Source organism: Malaya genurostris, chromosome 3, assembly GCF_030247185.1.
Source record: "Malaya genurostris strain Urasoe2022 chromosome 3, Malgen_1.1, whole genome shotgun sequence".
In the NCBI taxonomy this organism is placed as follows: domain Eukaryota; kingdom Metazoa; phylum Arthropoda; class Insecta; order Diptera; family Culicidae; genus Malaya; species Malaya genurostris.
This window is the reverse complement of record NC_080572.1, coordinates 2,342,376-2,362,420: the sequence shown is the minus strand read 5'-3', so window position 1 is coordinate 2,362,420 and position 20,045 is coordinate 2,342,376. Positions and strand designations below refer to the sequence as shown.

The following is a 20,045-nucleotide window of genomic DNA, read 5'->3' as shown; positions in this document are numbered from 1 at the left end:
TGTGATTAGCTTCAAACTGATGCAACATGGGTTACCTAAGATCGATTGAATCCATATACACCCAAACCTCCATTTACGTAACTTATATATGTATATATGTATTAATATACGTACGCATGTGTGCAAATATTTGTATTTCTCAATACATATAAATATTGGTGAAGTAAAAGCGATCATTTATATGTATAAATATTTACACATATACGCAAACGAGTGAGTGTGTAAGCATGCATACATACATACATATATAAGTTACGTAAATGGAGGTTTGGGTGTAGTTTGTTAGGTGGGCCAAAATATATGAAGTGGCCAAAATACCTCTGTTACCCTAAACTGATATAGTTTTGAGCCCAACTTTGAAGATTTTTTGGTAATGTCATTTCCTATGACGGTTTAAATTTTGAAAACTCATTACCCTGTAATTTCAAAGTTGGAAGTCGGAATGAATTTTTATTTATTAAATTCATTTTGGCCTTCTTTTAGCGTCTCTATTCCCGATACTTTCGGAAATCGGTGTAACCAAAGTCAGTTAAATTCGTCTAATGGATTGTTAACCATTCAATTAGATTCGAAATGTTTGAAAATCAGTGTCGCCGTCTTAGAGAAATCGTAGTGCATTCCACATAAAATTTTTGGGTACCTTCCGGGATCGAAAACCGAATACCGGTAAAACTGAAATAAGTTTATTTGGTCGTCGACTCTCAAGATATGTGAGCCCGATAAACATATTTTAAATTTTTACGGATCTGATTAGGAAGTAAGCAGTTTTTATGGGACCTTAAGATCTTTTATTTGAATGTTAGATGGACGAAATCGGATCAGCCATCCACTAGCAAAATGGACGGATAGGAATAGGAATAGGAATAGGAATAGGAATAGGAATAGGAATAGGAATAGGAATAGGAATAGGAATAGGAATAGGAATAGGAATAGGAATAGGAATAGGAATAGGAATAGGAATAGGAATAGGAATAGGAATAGGAATAGGAATAGGAATAGGAATAGGAATAGGAATAGGAATAGGAATAGGAATAGGAATAGGAATAGGAATAGGAATAGGAATAGGAATAGGAATAGGAATAGGAATAGGAATAGGAATAGGAATAGGAATAGGAATAGGAATAGGAATAGGAATAGGAATAGGAATAGGAATAGGAATAGGAATAGGAATAGGAATAGGAATAGGAATAGGAATAGGAATAGGAATAGGAATAGGAATAGGAATAGGAATAGGAATAGGAATAGGAATAGGAATAGGAATAGGAATAGGAATAGGAATAGGAATAGGAATAGGAATAGGAATAGGAATAGGAATAGGAATAGGAATAGGAATAGGAATAGGAATAGGAATAGGAATAGGAATAGGAATAGGAATAGGAATAGGAATAGGAATAGGAATAGGAATAGGAATAGGAATAGGAATAGGAATAGGAATAGGAATAGGAATAGGAATAGGAATAGGAATAGGAATAGGAATAGGAATAGGAATAGGAATAGGAATAGGAATAGGAATAGGAATAGGAATAGGAATAGGAATAGGAATAGGAATAGGAATAGGAATAGGAATAGGAATAGGAATAGGAATAGGAATAGGAATAGGAATAGGAATAGGAATAGGAATAGGAATAGGAATAGGAATAGGAATAGGAATAGGAATAGGAATAGGAATAGGAATAGGAATAGGAATAGGAATAGGAATAGGAATAGGAATAGGAATAGGAATAGGAATAGGAATAGGAATAGGAATAGGAATAGGAATAGGAATAGGAATAGGAATAGGAATAGGAATAGGAATAGGAATAGGAATAGGAATAGGAATAGGAATAGGAATAGGAATAGGAATAGGAATAGGAATAGGAATAGGAATAGGAATAGGAATAGGAATAGAATAGGAATAGGAATAGGAATAGGAATAGGAATAGGAATAGGAATAGGAATAGGAATAGGAATAGGAATAGGAATAGGAATAGGAATAGGAATAGGAATAGGAATAGGAATAGGAATAGGAATAGGAATAGGAATAGGAATAGGAATAGGAATAGGAATAGGAATAGGAATAGGAATAGGAATAGGAATAGGAATAGGAATAGGAATAGGAATAGGAATAGGAATAGGAATAGGAATAGGAATAGGAATAGGAATAGGAATAGGAATAGGAATAGGAATAGGAATAGGAATAGGAATAGGAATAGGAATAGGAATAGGAATAGGAATAGGAATAGGAATAGGAATAGGAATAGGAATAGGAATAGGAATAGGAATAGGAATAGGAATAGGAATAGGAATAGGAATAGGAATAGGAATAGGAATAGGAATAGGAATAGGAATAGGAATAGGAATAGGAATAGGAATAGGAATAGGAATAGGAATAGGAATAGGAATAGGAATAGGAATAGGAATAGGAATAGGAATAGGAATAGGAATAGGAATAGGAATAGGAATAGGAATAGGAATAGGAATAGGAATAGGAATAGGAATAGGAATAGGAATAGGAATAGGAATAGGAATAGGAATAGGAATAGGATAGGAATAGGATTGATTTGGAATTGGAATAGGAATAGGAATAGGAATAGGAATAGGATAGGATAGGTTTAGAATAGGAATAGGAATAGGAATAGGAATAGGAATAGGAATAGATGAATAGGAATAGGATTTGGAATATGAATTGTTAGGAATAGGAATAGGAATAGGAATAAGAATAGAATAAGAATAGGAATAGAAATAGAAATAGGAATAGGAATAGGAATAGGATTAGGAATAGGAATAGGAATAGGAATAAGAATAGAAATAGGAATAGGAATAGGAATAGGAATAGGAATAGGAATAGGAATAGGAATAGGAATAGGAATAGGAATAGGAATAAGAATAGGAATAGGAATGATATAGGAATTGAGTTTCGAATAAAATGTTACTCTGGATCCGAATCGTGCATTATAATTAAACATGCTTTGTAAAATTCCTTGTAAATATTTTTCCAAATTCAGTCGTCTGTCAGCTCAAATTTTATGCATAATTTGTTTCAAATATTAATAAACTGCAGTTTTGCTCCACATTGTACATGCGGTGCTTCGATCTAGAACAACCAAATTTTATCAACGGTTAGATGCGGAATCAAAATGCAATCATTGTCAGGGAAGTTCCGACGATAATAAAATCAGAAATTAGCAACAGCCGGATGCAGGAAAACTCATTAAGTTACCGACGGCAAGAGCTTGTGCAACCATGTTTTGTCAATTACCTTTCGCCGCTTGCTACGTACCATCAGCGAAATTCAATTACGTCCCGACTAACTCCAACAGTTGATGAAAAATTATTTGTTTCAATCTCGGGCTGGATTGTTGTTGCAGTTAATCAAGTCTTGTGATGTTGGCTCTGTGCTGGTTCCGTTCTGTTCTCTACGGTATCGAAAAAGTTCATGGCAACAAGTTTTCATGGCATACTGCGGCCGTTCGCTACCGGTTGCTGCATTACCCAGATGGTTAAAAGTTTTTCAGGTCGCCTGACTGCATTCCCTGATTCTGCGACGATGCAAGAACTTGTATGACGGAACATCGAAACTCGGAGGAAGGCGGATGAATGATTGCAAATTGGACACGAAAAACGGATAGTTAAATCGCATCCGGTGCTCATCAATGCCACAAGGTTTGGTCATTCTACAGCGAATGGTTCGGTTTCGCCTTAGACAACGTGCTGCTGTTCAAGATGGGCTATGACTTGATGCTAACGTGAGCCGAAGTAAGTGTAGACGGTTGATAAACATAATTGTTGTGTTCCAACAGTCAACTTGGTTGACAAGTATGCGAGTTGTTGTTGAAAGGTTTACGATGCGTGCCGGATAATTATCTAGCTCTCGCCACGGAGAAGCAACTCACGAACTTAGGTACCTCGAGGCTGCGAAAGTGTGTGCTAGAATTAGCATTCTGTGCTGATGTCAGGCGATAAATGACTGTTCCAAATCAGCAATCATCGCAGAAATGTGTAATTAGATGATAGATTTTGCTGGATGTTTTCGTGAAAACATTGACATCAATGTAGTAAAATGGCTTTGAAAGCAAATAACTTGGTATGTACGACTTCTCCATTGAACGTGAAATTCGTGACCTTCTGAACAAGGGAAACAAGTTGAAACTATACAAAACTTCTTCGACGCCAACTTCTCAATTGTTAAAGCATATAGTATTTAAGATACTCTCGCCAATTCATCAAAAATTCTTATTGACTTAATAGCAGAAAGTTTTAAACCGTATTTGAAAACTTGAACATATGCTGCTTCTTCCCAAACAGTTTTCTTCTGCTTATTAGAATTTTTCGTTCGCAGCTTTCACTCTTTCAACTTCATAAGAGTTCCAGTTTATCAAGCATCTTTTATATTGGAATAGCTGGAATAAATGGTTGAAGGAAAAAAAACCGTTCTTTTCGAACTCATCCGTTGTTATTTGGGATCTTATTTACATTATTGATTTCGGAAAGATGTGACACCTGTCAGACAAACAAAAACTACGCGTTCACTTCCGAAAAAAAATTAAAATATTTCAGCGTGTCGCAGTCATGGCGCATGAGAATTTTACGAAACTCAATCACTTTTGGTTCAGTGCGGATGCAGCCGGCTGTTCTCACACTAAAAATTTTAATTGAAACGTGAAATTCAGAGCACCCTTGGATGGGTACCACCCATGCCTAATCAATTTTAAATTTCCTGCCAGTTGAAAGCGCCTCGGTTCTAACGTTATGCTCGAGTTTTTTCAAACTATTTTCACACTTTGCACCGTATCTTCGCCCATTATCGTAAAATCGAAAATCGGGTTCCGCTTTGTCTGTTTGTTATGCTTATGTTTCGTTTTGCGGCGTTTGCCATTTTGGGGGAATTTTTCAACACCACTTGCGGCATGCAGAGTAATTTTCTAACGGGCCGATTGCTGCAGGTAATTGAAAATCTTATCCAAGTTTCGCACTATCGTAATCGGGTAGACGCTGTCAATCCCGTCAGTGACGCAGCCTACTACCGTGTGTAGCGGAGAGGTTCAATTATTCATCATTATTCATCGTGGCCAGTTTGTTGGTTGCTTCAACCCAATCAAATCGAACCTTCATTTGGAAGAAAAAATATTGCAACACACACAACTTAACTACATTGGAAATTTTTAGTTGGGAGAGCGAAAAAAAAATCTACACTTCATAAGAACATCAGTCCGGAATCGTTACTGGTTTTCTGCGGGGCTATAAATACTTTAAAGCAGCAGGTGACTACAGGTGTGGAACTTTTATAAATTAGTGTTCTAGGAAATATTTCTTTTGATTAGATAATTGTCAACACTTGAATGATTATTTCCCCGTTCTTATCCGGTTTGAAAGCACGGCTTCTTCTCGAAGTGAAAAGGAAATCGTCCCAAATTTACCCGTCTGGCCGGTCATGTTGCGTGACGTGATATTCGAAAATTTCAGGGTTTTCGCTCTGGATCACATGTGCCACTGTCCACGGTTTATTTTGATGTTTGCTACATGCTATTCGGTCGTCTTGGATTGCTGGGTTTTTAACTATTTATTTATGAACATTTGGAGATGCAAGTCCCGTTTCGATCGTCATCCAAGCATGCCATACTAAGGGGGCAGTTTTTGTGCGACCGAATATTTTTAGCTTTGGAATTTTTTGTGTTGGTCGTTTGATATCGAGCTTCGGTATTGTTTCTGTGTGAGCTTGTTTGCTCTTCAGTATTGCACATTGAAAGTTTCCGTTCACGTTGTTTTCCGGGTCGAGGTTTAACAGCTCTCACTGCCAGTGGATGAAAAGTGGAGCAATATTTATGGGACGGTTTAATTCCGGCATGATTTCCACAATGAATATTTATTGCTTGTTCCTCTCAGGACTCGGAAAACTAAAACCATGTTGACAGGAACATTTTTATCAGTCTCAAAATTCATGGTGTACAAAGTACTGCACCTTTTTCAACTCTAACGAACATCAGTATCGGTTACTATGGTTACGAATAAGTAATAAAGTAACTCAAACAGCAACACATTGATCAGCTTAAATTGACCTGAACGGAAAAGCTTTCGATTAACGTTTACTCAACGTGAAATTGAATTTCAAGTTCCGAAAAAATCTTCGCTATGGAATAAGCACAGCGAGTAAAGTGATAAAATCTTTGTGTATAAATACTTTCCCAATTGGCTTGTTATGTGTTGCTGCCGCAGCAGGCCATGTTCGGCGGTTGACTAGTGGTAAAAAAGCACCGCATTTGTGTCATAGGCGTTTGGTAATTCGTTTTTGATGAAAATTACCAAGTTTAGTTCAAACTATTACGTGTTGGTGTTTTTGTCCAAGTGGTATTTAAGTACATCATTCAATCTAATCTAACTGTAAGATAAATTTAATGAATTTTTTATACGCAATTTACTGAGAAGTTTTCCTTCGTTTATGTTTGTTTTTGCAGACAGACGTACGCGTAGTGCAATCATCAACAAACAGCAAAGGCCTATTGCAAACAAGAAACATCAATTAAGGTAAGTCTTACAAAGCGATAGAAGCGCGGATTTTATCGGGCACATACAAAACGGTTCAAAACCTGCTGGTAGTGGGAGAAAGTGGTCTATAAAAAATGGAAAAGTGAAAATTCAATCGGACTTTGGGTGACAGTACAGACACCACCATGTGAGTCGGTCGTTCGCAATGGAAAAAAATAATGACACGATTGCTTTAGGCTTTTCTAGCTCTCTAAGATGCATCAGCTTCCCTTTTCCGGCAGTTAGCTTTACCGACCCAACTAGTAAACCAGTTGCCGGGGCAGCCTTTTTAGTTTATAAAATAATACACACAACATCGTAGTTGGCATTATTGGAACAGCCAGCAGCAACAACAACTCACTGCGAACGGCAGCAGCGGCTACTGCGATGATGATGTTGCGGTTTCTGGGAAAATGGCTTTCGACCTAAATCGCAATAAACAGTACCTTCTCCGGTGGTTTGTTGCTCAGCCGCAAGCTAAAGTACGATAAGTTCGGTACGGTCTCCGATGTCGCTCAGATAGATATTGGCATTTTATCGTTCAACGGCTAGCGGAGATCGGTTGTCTACGGTTCGGTAATGAGCAAGAGGGATTTCATGTTTTCTTATTTACCTATTTCGGGCGGTAGAGTCGAGAATGAGAGTTATATTTGCATACCATGAAATTTCATTTCGTAGGGAAAGTATATTTGTTTATTTAGATCAGTAGTACGATGTTGATTGGTTGATTCGTTGGACGAGATGCTTGCGAAAGTCGTATAAATATTTTATTTTGGGTAAGCTGGACAAGGTTTAATTTGAATATTTGAATAGTGAGTTGTGTCCTACTATTAGTGTATTTATTCGAAATCGAAAGTAAAATCATTTTTTTGGCGTGAATACGTCTTACTTAACACTCCAAATACCAAACCTCAAAAAAAGTTGGAATGGTAAATTCGAGCTGTCATAGCTCAGCTGTTTTTGAACGAATCTCAATAAATTTTACACCCTCGAATTTTGTAAAGTTCGTAGATTGATTCTAAAACTTTATTGTAGACGATTGGTAAAGGAAAACCAATGAAAATTTGATTTTTCCCCTATGCCCTATCTGCTTTCCTATTTTCTTTCCTTTGGCATAAACGTCGCTTAGAAAATATTGAACACTTCAACTTCACCGAGTCATAACTTTGTTGTTAGCCAACCGATCTTCAAAATTTATTCACCATTGGAAAGGTACTATTTCCAGAAATAAAATGCACTGAAAAAAAACCGAAAATCGGGTTGCCTACCTAAAGTTATAATGAAAACTGTAGATAGATGATCTAAGAAAAGGTGAGATTTTTTACAATGATCGTAAATATCTCGAAATTCAAAGCGATGACCTACATATTTTTACACATCATTCGATTGCTAGTGATACCAGCTACAATTTTCGCCCAACTACCTTTCTTGCACTATCAAAAGAAAACCTTAAAAAATCGATAAATTTATAAATATATATATGAATTTTTCATTTTTTGTCACATGTTTGTATTTAACTCAAAAATTAAAGCGATGACATGTACATTTTCTACTCCAAAATATTGGAATTACAACCAGAAACAATGTATTGATGAACAAAATTTTATATCCGTTCAAAGAATCTCAAGAAATTTGGTACAAATACAGAGAATTTTTATTATTGGGAAATTTTTGCCAAACAAAATCAAAACAAAACTTTTGAATTATATGACATATATTTTTTCATTATTTTAGTTGGAAATTTATCATGAACAAAATTTATTAAAAAATATGTCCATATTATAAGGATTCTCAAGGCATATCAATAAACCGGAAGTCGCCATCTTGGAAATTGATGCTGCTTAGAACATCCTTTTCTTGTAAATACTCATAATTTTCGTTCTATACCTATCCAATACATTATACATATTTAATAATTCATATACATAATAAAAAACATTTTTTTTTACGTTGAAAATTCCAAATAACGTAAACTTTTTTTACTTTGAAAATTCCAAATAACGTAAACTTTTTTTACGTCATAATTCGATTTACGTAGTCCCGATTATTACGTAAATGGAGGTTTGGGTGTACCGGAACTGGAAGACGGATCAGGGTCATTTTTTTTGGAACAGACATTTTGTGATCTCGACGAACTGAGTCGAATGGTATACGACAGTCGATCACATCCGGGCCTCGGTTGTAATGTCGGTTTTCACAGCGATTGCATAGCCTTTCAATATGAGAAAGGCAAAACCATGAAGCTTATTCATGAAAATAAAATAATAATAACTCTATCAGAATACTGTGAACTAATTTCTAGAAAAAGATGATTCAGTAAGTGGAGTGGAGTGGAGTGACTTTTAATGCCAGAAGAATCTAATGAGGATAAGCCTGGTTCAAGATCACAAGTTCAACTTTACACGCTGAGAAATGGAGCATGTTTAAAATAACAAAACTGTTAGTAGATTTTCAAATTTGATTCATGATGCTTTCTAGCTAGAATATAATTGTTTTGAACTAATTTTTTCCTTCAACATACACACTTTTCTCTGTTTGATTTGAACCAAAATTTTGGTCTAGTCAAATGAACAAAGTATTTGTTTCGGATGATTTTATTGATGAAATAAACTAACTATTTATTATATGTCAACCAAAGTTGAGTTGATGTTATCAACCATGTCTACGTTGATTAAATCCTGCTATACGTTTATATCAAGAAAAAATTTGGTTCAATTTATCTATGATCGAATTTGTATTATGATAAAACTAACTTTACTTTTTAATTTAACCATACAAGTTTTATTTCTTATAAACCATATCATTTACATTACATAACAGATTTTTTTTACATCAAAATATTTGAGATCTTCACCGGACTGATGAAGCAGGGATTGTGGTATGTGAATGATTGAATCGTCGTGCGCTGCAACAAAAGGGCTACATGTCTTGAAATTTGGTAATTTCAATCAAAAACATTATTTTTATGAATTTGAAAGCGAAATAAAACTACTAGCATAAATTACATTCCGAATTAGTTTGAAAGAAATCATTTTATTCTTTAAATAAACAAAAAAGTATGATTATAACATACAAAACGTGAGTTGAAATAACTAAATTTAAGTACATTTATTTCTACTAAAAAGTTAGTAAATTCGTAGCGCTACAATTATTAATTTTAACTAGAGTTCGAGCGGTGGTCCCTCATAGCTTCAGAAAGAGAAGAAATAAATCTTCTAGTAAGATCCCTAGTAAGGGTTCGAAGGTATCTTCTGGTGGGTCTCAAAAAATTAAAACAACTGGAAGTGATGGCAAAAAACCGGAGAAAAAGACTCCAGGCCTTGCAAAATTAAATTCCGAGCAAGAATTTCCATCACTTCCTGGGACTTCAAAGCCCCCGAAAGTACCTAAAGATCAGTCAGAAAATTTACCAGATACTGGGTTTGTTAAATTCTCTGATATTGTGGACTGGATCATGACTGCCTTCAATATTTCAGAACCTCTTAAAAGTCTATTTATTGCTTTTACTCCTACAGTTAAAACATTCTTGAAGCTGTTATACAGTGGAATTGTAGAAGTATCATTCCAAAAATAGATCCTTTCAAATTTCTACTACATAATCTGAAATGTAACGCATTTGCATTGTGCGAAACTTGGCTAACTTCTGAAATACCCTTAAACTTCCACGATTTTAACATTGTTCGTCTGGATCCAGATGATCCCTATGGAGGAGTACTTTTAGGGATCAAAAAGTGCTATTCTTTCTATCGCTTTAACCGCCCATCGATATCAGGTATTGAAGTTGTCGCATGTCATGTTACAATCAAAGGCAAGGACCTTTGCATTGCTTCCACATATATTCCGCCAAGAGCCTCGGTTGGGCATCAGCGGCTCAGTGACATCATTGAGCTCCTGTCCGCGCCGACGTTGGTTTTAGGAGACTTTAACTCACACGGTACGGGATGGGGCTGTCTTCACGATGATAACAGATCAGCTATGATCCATGATATTTGCGACAACTTCAATATGACAATCTTGAATACGGGAGAAATGACACGAATTCCCGCACCACCAGCAAGACCAAGTGCGCTAGACTTATCCCTTTGCTCGACATCGCTACGGTTGGATTGCACGTGGAAGGTAATCCCTGATCCCCACGGTAGCGATCATCTGCCTATCGTAATTTCAATCGCCACCGGATTAAGACCATCGGAAACAATCAATGTTTCGTATGACCTCACACGAAACATTGATTGGAAATGCTACGCAAATTTGATATCTGAGAATCTAGAAACAACACAAGAACTTCCTCCGGAGGAAGAGTACACGTTTTTGGCTGGCTTGATTCTCGACATCGCGACTCAAGCTCAGACGAAACCTGTACCCGGCGCGAAAACTAACATCCGTCCCCCAACCCGTAATGGGACAAAGAGTGCTCAAAATTAAACGCGGAGAGAGCTGCATCATTTTTCGAGTTTAGGAAAAACGGAACGCCTGATAATTTTAGAAACTATGCGGCATTAGACGCTAAAATGAAAAGCTTGATTAAAGCGAAGAAAAGCGGTTATTGGCGTCGATTCGTAGACGGATTATCGAGAGAAACATCAATGAGCACTCTTTGGAACACAGCCCGACGAATGCGAAATAAAAACACCACGAACGAAAGCGAGGAATATTCTAACCGTTGGACATTCGATTTCGCTAAAAAAGTATGTCCTGACTCTGTTCCGGAACAGACGATCATGCGCGTCGCTTCATCAAACAGAAACGAAACACCTTTTTCGATGGTCGAGTTCTCACTTGCGCTTTTATCGTGTAACAGTAAAGCTCCGGGGTTAGACAAAATCAAATTCAACTTGTTGAAAAATTTGCCTGACTCTGTCAAAAGGCGCTTATTGAATTTATTCAATAGGCTTCTTGAGGATAATATTGTCCCACATGACTGGAGACAAGTAAGAGTTATTGCCATTCAAAAACCAGGGATACCAGCCTCCGATCACAATTCGTATCGGCCGATTGCTATGCTTTCCTGTATCCGGAAATTGTTCGAAAAAATGATTCTGACGAACGTTTGTCTTGCGTTGCTCTCAACCGAAATTCAAATGGCATTTGCTCGTAAAGAACAAATGGCGTCAGTTTTCCTAGACATCAAGGGGGCTTTTGATTCAGTTTCCATAAATATCCTATCTGAGAAGTTGCATCAGCATGGTCTTTCACCAATTTTGAATAACTTTTTGTACAATCTATTGTCTGAGAAATACATGTATTTCGCGCATGGTGATTTGTCGACAATACGATTCAGTTACATGGGTCTTCCTCAGGGCTCATGCTTAAGCCCCCTTTTATACAATTTTTACGTAAACGACATCGATAAATGTATCAACACATCTTGCACGCTGAGACAACTTGCCGACGACAGCGTTGTGTCTATTATAGGACCCAAAGCTGCCGATCTCCAAGGACCATTGCAAGATACCCTCGACAACTTGTCGACATGGGCTCTTCAAATGGGTATCGAGTTCTCTACGGAGAAAACTGAGCTGGTTGTATTTTCAAGGAAGCGAGAACCAGCACAATTACAGCTTCAACTAGGGGGTGGAACCATAGCACAGGTCTTCACACTCAAATATCTCGGGGTCTGGTTCGACTCTAAAGGCACCTGGGGATGTCACATTAGGTATCTGAAACAAAAATGCCAGCAGATAATCAATTTTCTTCGCACAATAACCGGAACTTGATGGGGTGCCCACCCAGGAAAACTGATCAGGTTGTACCAAACATCCCATTTCATTAAACTAGAAAGAATTCAGTATCGTTGTTTGCGTATTTCCTTGGGTTGCATGCAGTCGACTCACACGATGAGTCTCGAAGTGCTCGCGGGCATCTTACCGTTGAAAAATCGATTCTGGGATCTCTCATATCGATTGCTTATCCGATACAACCATTCGAAAGGCTTGTCGAGCTCAATTCTCAGACCCGTTTTATGTCCTTGTAAAAGGTGATTTTTTTGAGGTTAGGATTTTCATGCATTAGTATTTGCTCAGATTTTTTGAGGTTATGATTTTCATGCATTATTATTTGCTCAGTATGCTCTGACATTTCATCATGAATAGACTTACTAACGAGCAACGCTTGCAAATCATTGAATTTTATTACCAAAATCAGTGTTCGGTTCGAAATGTGTTTCGCGCTTTACGCCCGATTTATGGTCTACATAATTCTGGTTGAATGGCTACGTAAATAAGCAAAATTGCCGCATTTGGAGTGAAGAGCAACCAGAAGCCGTTCAAGAACTGCCCATGCATCCCGAAAAATGCACTGTTTGGTGTGGTTTGTACGCTGGTGGAATCATTGGACCGTATTTTTTCAAAGATGCTGTTGGACGCAACGTTACAGTGAATGGCGATCGCTATCGTTCGATGCTAACAAACTTTTTGTTGCCAAAAATGGAAGAACTGAACTTGGTTGACATGTGGTTTCAACAAGATGGCGCTACATGCCACACAGCTTGCGATTCTATGGCCATTTTGAGGGAAAACTTCGGAGAACAATTCATCTCAAGAAATGGACCGGTAAGTTGGCCACCAAGATCATGCGATTTGACGCCTTTAGACTATTTTTTGTGGGGCTACGTCAAGTCTAAAGTCTACAGAAATAAGCCAGTAACTATTCCAGCTTTGGAAGACAACATTTCCGAAGAAATTCGGGCTATTCCGGCCGAAATGCTCGAAAAAGTTGCCCAAAATTGGACTTTCCGAATGGACCACCTAAGACGCAGCCGCGGTCAACATTTAAATGAAATTATCTTCAAAAAGTAAATGTCATGTACCAATCTAACGTTTAAAATAAAGAACCGATGAGATTTTGCAAATTTTATGCGTTTTATTGTTTAAAAAAGTTCTCAAGCTCTTAAAAAATCACCCTGTATTTTGATTACGTGGCTCAGAATATTAACCCTTCTTCGTTTGTTCCCAACCGTGCTTATTTCTTGGATACTTCTGATTCTACTGTGTTTTTCGACACATCCATGAGAGAAGAGATTCGTGGAATTCCGGATCACGTGCGCCCTCAAGTGGTCCCTAATATCTTTCATAATAAATTTAGAACAGTCAACTGCGAAAAGGTGTTTTACACTGACGGATCAAACATCAACAGGTCCACAGGTTTCGGCATCTTTAATCAGAACATCACCGCTTCGTACAAACTCAGTTATCCGGCTTCAGTTTACGTCGCAGAATTAGCTGCTATTCAGTACACCCTCGAGATCATTGAAACCTTGCCCAAAGACCATTACTTCATTGTCACGGGCAGTCTAAGTTCAATAGAAGCTCTCCGGGTAATGAAGCCAGGAAAGTATCCCCCATATTTCCTGGGGAAAATACGGGAACACTTACGAACTTTATCTGAACGGTCTTATTCAATATCCCTAGTCTGGGTCCCTTCGCATTGTTCCATTCCGGGCAATGAAAAGGCAGACTCATTGGCTAAGGTGGGCGCATTAGAAGGTGATATTTATGAAAGACCAATCTGCTTCAATGAATTTTTCAGTATCTCTCGTCAGAAAACTCTCGAAAGTTGGCAAACTTCATGGAGCAATGGCGAACTGGGACGATGGCTACACTTCATTATCCCTAGGGTATCGACGAAACCTTGGTTCAGGGGGATGAACGTGAGCCGTGATTTCATTCGTGTTATGTCACGGTGTCACGGCTCATGTCAAATCATTATACATTCAACGCACATCTTCGGCGTGTTGGGCTCGCGGAGAGCGGTCTCTGCACCTGTGGCAACGGTTATCAGGACATCGAGCATGTCGTGTGGTCGTGCGTAGAGTATCGTGACGCCAGGTCGAAGCTACTGGAATCCCTTAGGGCCCGAGGTAGACCGCCTGAGGTTCCGGTTCGGAATGTGTTGGCAAGTCGGGATAGTGTATATATGCTTCTCATATACCAGTACCTTAAACACATTGATATACAAGTGTAATGTGTTATTCCTCGCTCAGAAAGTATAATCTCCACCCACAGGTTCGACACTAACATCCGCCCGATTCTCTCGATCCCCGTCCCTGTCCACCATCTTCATTGGAGCTAACAAGATCTTTTTTTATGTCACTAACTTTTTCGTTCCCCCTTCCCTGTCTCTTCATCATCTCGATGGCAACTAATTAGATATCTGTCGTTTTCAGACATTTTGTTCCCATATCCCCCTTTTTACCACGTTTTCCACAATATTTACTTCTCTTTCATTCTTTTCGGCAATCGAACTAATAATTTAATTATTTCGAACTAATTTTCTAAGTTGAATTTACTACGAAATTGTTTGTCAAGAAATTGACAGGAACGCACAAGTAAAATATTTGTTATTTTTATCAAAATATGGATTGAATCATACTAATCCGTTGAGAAAATTAATTATCATGTTTTGTAGTTTCAAGCAGCAATATTTGCTCTATCAAGCCTGATTTTCTTTTGTCACTATTTCAATAAAATAATTCATTGTGTGAGCCCCAAATTTTGTTATCTTTACAATTTTTTTCTCTGCGTGTAGTATAACTGGTTCCAGTTCCAGAAAATTTCAGGAGACGGTTAGAAAGTTCGAGTCCTATATCGTCTAATGTTATTCGTTGGGTACTGATCGATAGTTGAGCGATATGAATCTTTAAAAAGTTGTCGATCGTGCTGCGGCCAGACAGATTTGTTTTAAGTCCGATATCCCGGCTGCTACCTTTCGGGCGAGGCCTATACAGGTGGTAACCCTACTTTTTGACAAGTGGCTAAGCCGAAACATGTTCCTAGCGTGTACGGAAATGTAATATGCATGGAGCACATATTCATTGTACATGGTTAGCCTAACCATGCCCCGCAAAATTACCAATAATAAATAATTAAATTTGTGATCTTTTGCTTTCTCACATCCGTGTTCAAACGCGAGGTACATTCAACGATAAATTAAAAAAAAAAAACATTTGAACGTGCCTCCTCTGAATAGCTTTTGCAGACAACATCACTGTATCGGTAAGTAGGAATGAAAGTGTAAACATAAACAATATAAAGATTAGCTTAAACAGGTATACAAAAAAAAAAAACAAAATAAAAATACCACATCGAAGAGTTGTTTCCAGCCTAACATATACCAAGCGCAGAAATAAGTATAAACAACAAACGAAGTAGGCGTTTGCCTGTGGGTTATTGCCACGATCGAAGTGTTGTTTACGCTTGTCCAATTGATTCAGCGTTTCACTGTGTTCTGTTTTGATTCACAGGCCACATGTTTGAATACTGAGTTGACGTAGTTGATAATTTGTCAATTTGGATGATTCTGTCGCTTAACTTGAGTAGCGAATATCCGATGGCGATCACAGCAATGATTCAAGTCGACAGTGAATTAACATCGAACAGTGTTTGGTGATGCCTTGGAAAACCTTCCCAAACGAGGTGTGCCTGAAGCCAGAATGAATCCATCGTCAACTTATAATGAACTTCACGTTTTTAACGATCTCTCGAAAGGTCAGGAAAGTATCTCGTTGCAGCCAAAACAACTGCCATTGTTGTTTTGTTTTCGTTTACCCCAGTGTCGTTCACCGCAGGAATCCATCAGAATGCAATTGTCTGTGGTTGTAAATGTCATGGCAGTGAAATTAATCTGTGTAAATAGTGCATAAGCAGTTTTTGTTCTTTTGTAAGAGCATTCAAATATGGGTAATGTCCGTTAGTATTTGATCCGATGATCCCAGCAGAGATATTTGTACCGAGTTCTCATATACTGTTTAACAGTATTCTGAATTAAATTTGAAAGAATTATCCTTGGTAAAAATAGTTCAGAATCTAAAGTATCTAGCGATGCACGATCCGGTTTGTACTTTAAAACATATCGTCATCAAAGGTGGTTCACGCGGTTGGTAACCCCAACCTTAGACTAGGTGAAGGTAACGCCGCGGTACGCGACTAGATCATGGCTGAACTATTCGGCCACTGGTGCGAGCGACGTTGGGCAGAGATTCCATACATCAGCGAGTTAGCAGTTAGAGCTGTGTTTTAGGACAGACTAGCCGGTCTTTGGTCTGGCGCTGCCTACTATGTTTTCACTTGTTCATGTTTTTCGAGTGCAACGACGTTTCGCTCGTGCCGCGTCACGTTCACTGGAGCTCAAGCAGCTGGACGACGATGGCGCTGTGGGCCGACGTCGCTTGCATTTTCAATGTCAGAAAGAATGCCCAACAACACACGCTTAACGAATGTTGCAAAATGTTAATGTTTTTATTTGAATGTACTAGTGCGATTACTGCAGGGTTTGTGCATCGGAAGCCCAAGTAGGCGGTGAAGCTTAAAAGGTGAAAATAGCTACATCATCATCTCCCACGGTGGACTGATTGGCAATAGTTTTTGTGATCTTATCTAGTCAGATTTGATGGTGCACCAAGGTTGGATCTAATCATGGTTTCTAATTAGTAGGTTTTATTGTGGCTACTCTTTTGTTATTGTTCATAAATGAACGAAAGAGCCTTGGTTTTTATTGTAGGTTGCGGTTTGAGTTATAACCAGTCATTTAGATTACGGTAGGGTTTGGCTAAAATGTTACTTGTTTTAGAAGTTGACACTAACTGCAGAGTAATAGTTTACTCAGCATTTGTACAATAGTAGTCAGGACTCAGGATAAATTTCGCAGTATACGAGACCAGGTCTCATACAATCAACCACTGAGTTTGTGTTAAATAAAATGAAATCAATTGGGAATTTGTCTTTTTCTGTTGCCATCATTAAATCGTGTAGAAAAATAATGCGGATTGGCAGTTCAATGCATAGGTTGCTGGTCTTTTACGTAAAGCCCGTATGTTCGAGCCCCAACATGATAGGATTTCTAGTGTGAGTAAGACGTAGCATTAGCCATGCAATGATTCTGTACACTATGAATCAGCTTCGTAGTTTGTTGAAAAAAGACGGATGGGTAATGTCAGAGACATAACTGGATGTCGTGAATACGAAAACAACTGACGTGTTCCTTAACACTTCCGAATATCAATTAGTTGATCAATTGTATGAATTATGCAAGCATTCCCCCTTTTCACTACTAGAATTTGAAACGATGCACCTAAACTAAAGTACAGATTAGTTACATTAAACATTCTGAAACACAAATATTATGAAATAACCAGTATAGCTCTTTATAATAAAATAATGGTGGCTCTGAAAAGAACCTTTTATGAAAGCGTTTGTGATGGAGAGTGATGAGTTGAATTCGAATTCCGATGGATGCCGCTGACTTCCGTCATCTAATTCCAGGCTGAACTGTTGTCCGTGGGTGCGATACTGATATGGTTGGTGTAAGTGTAGCGTTTACAACCGATTATATTCTTCCAATGAAGCAAACATTAATTCGCTGGGTTGATCAATGATGCAATAGGCCTAATTCATTGAAAGAAACTATCAATATGCTGTATGGATTCGTTTCTAGCATTCAGAAGGGTCAATTTGCGTAATTCTCTACGACATTAAACTCTGGAACATGTTTCGCAAAAACAAAGAAGGCTTCACTTGATCTCGATTACTGTGAATTTCACACAGCGAAAAGTGCACAAATCTAGCCAAACTGTTCTAGATTTGCACTAAACTGAGGATATTTATCTTAGATTTGCGAACAACAAATCCTAATATTTCTTTAGAAAACTTTTAGAGCCATTAGAACGGCTGATTTTGTGTAATGCTCTCCACCGTTGTTTTTTCACCAATGCAAATGACTGGCATCTGTGACGTAATCGCTCTTTTTTTTTTTTTTTTCATAAATACGTTTATTTCTTAAGGCAGTTTACATAAGTTTTTCTTCGCCGTAGCATCACTTTTACATAAAATTCTTATCCTAATATAATTCTAAAATAGTCACAACGATTTTAATTCATTAAAACATATTCCTTTCATTACTAAGATATCATATTAGGTAATTCGTCATTAATTATGAAATCTATATTATTATTTGAACCAAACGATTAACTTTTATAAATTATAAAATAAGCTGTTATTTTCAGACATTTCATAAACTATTTCAAGCTTGTTTGTATCATTACATAATTTCTATTTAAATTTAGCTATTGGTTGAACTCATGGACGCAGCTGGAATCAGAATTAAGTCTTAAAAGGGTCATTTATTAAATAGAAACTCCAATTTTCTTTATGAAATGATAAAGAAGTTTCATGTATGGAAGGTCACGACTAGCAAGATTGTGTCGAACTGAAACATTGGATAGTCTACCTTGGGTACGTAAAGGTACGTAATCGCTCTTGTCGGAAGCGAAACTAGCTTTGCAAATGACACAAAATACATATGCTCGCAGTGGCGATAGAATCCAAACCGATCCAATTTTTGTTAAGAGGTTTCTTTTTACCTGATTTCGTCTGTAGCTTTTTCACTAATGGACGGTCCTAACGGCTATAAAAATAGTAGCATACAAAATTTTAATTTCGATTATTTCATTACGAAAAAGTCAAACGCGCCTTATAAATTATCCTCTTTGATACTCGTTTATACCAAACATTTCAGAAAAGTTTAATTTTGAATTATTTGAGATTATATCACACAACTGAAAATTTTATCATAAAATTGTGATCATATTTCCGATGGCATGCAGCAAAAATTATGTTGATTCGCTAGATACAACAAGAGATATTTACGATCAAAAACTTATCACTCTCTCAGAGGGTAAATTTTGGAGTACATCACTATTGCGATCATTGAAACGAAAACGTAATGCATCACAGCGAGGGTTACGTAGACATCGTTCTGCTGAGAATAAACGTAGCGTAGTATCGCAATTTGAATTCGTCGCTCTACAAATCCCACGTTTTACGTGTGCAAACTAATTTGAGAAGATACCCCAAAAAGTTCTGAAACTACGTTAATTTCAACGAGAAAGTGCTCTTCGGTCACAACGAGTATATTTTTTACACGATACTGAATCATCAAAAAGTACGGAGAAATGCGAATTGTTTGCCAATCATTTCTCATCAGTATTCGCCGCGCATTACGTTACGAAGCGTGAAATTGACTTGACAATATTGGATGTTCCTGATAATCTCGTTGATTTTGATGTATCCTATGTTACACTTGATATGGTTAGGAAAGCTACTCAGAAACTTAGGAGTACGTTCTCGCCCGGTCCGGATGCTATACCAAATACAAATTATAATACGGAATACTCCGTCATATTTCCGAGGACACATTTTACTATATATGGTACACTGTCACGATACACTGTCAAAGTGACAATGTACTTTTTATGATTATCCTTAAAACTGGCAACGCTTCAAGCAGAAAATCAGTATTACCATAGATTAGAGTGCCTATAACCAGAGTGACGACATCTCATCCGTAATTTTGGCAACAGTTCAAAACATTCCATTAGCTTTACATTGAATTGACAGGTCGTTTGCTCGTTTGGAACTGGGAGCTGTCATTCCAAACGAACAGCTGTCGCCACTCTGATTATAGTCACTCTACCATAGATACTGTTTATTATTTATAAACAAACAAAATTACTACAACCATACATTACTGTTTTATGCCACCGCCGAAAA

At 37.5% G+C, this 20,045-nt stretch overlaps 1 protein-coding gene across 5 annotated transcripts in view; it reads left to right on the top strand.

The window, feature by feature from the left end:
- The window catches only part of LOC131439215 (putative polypeptide N-acetylgalactosaminyltransferase 9), a 103,919-nt gene that overhangs the window by 38,473 nt on the left and 45,401 nt on the right, over positions 1-20,045 (top strand). For 4 of the 5 annotated variants that reach the window (XM_058609971.1, XM_058609974.1, XM_058609970.1 and 1 more), the window contains one exon: positions 6,432-6,501. The gene's annotated coding sequence lies outside the window, so the exon portion shown is untranslated. Of the gene's footprint in view, positions 1-3,600; positions 3,736-6,431; positions 6,502-20,045 lie in introns of those variants that run through there. The other variant, XM_058609973.1, reaches the window with a different exon arrangement.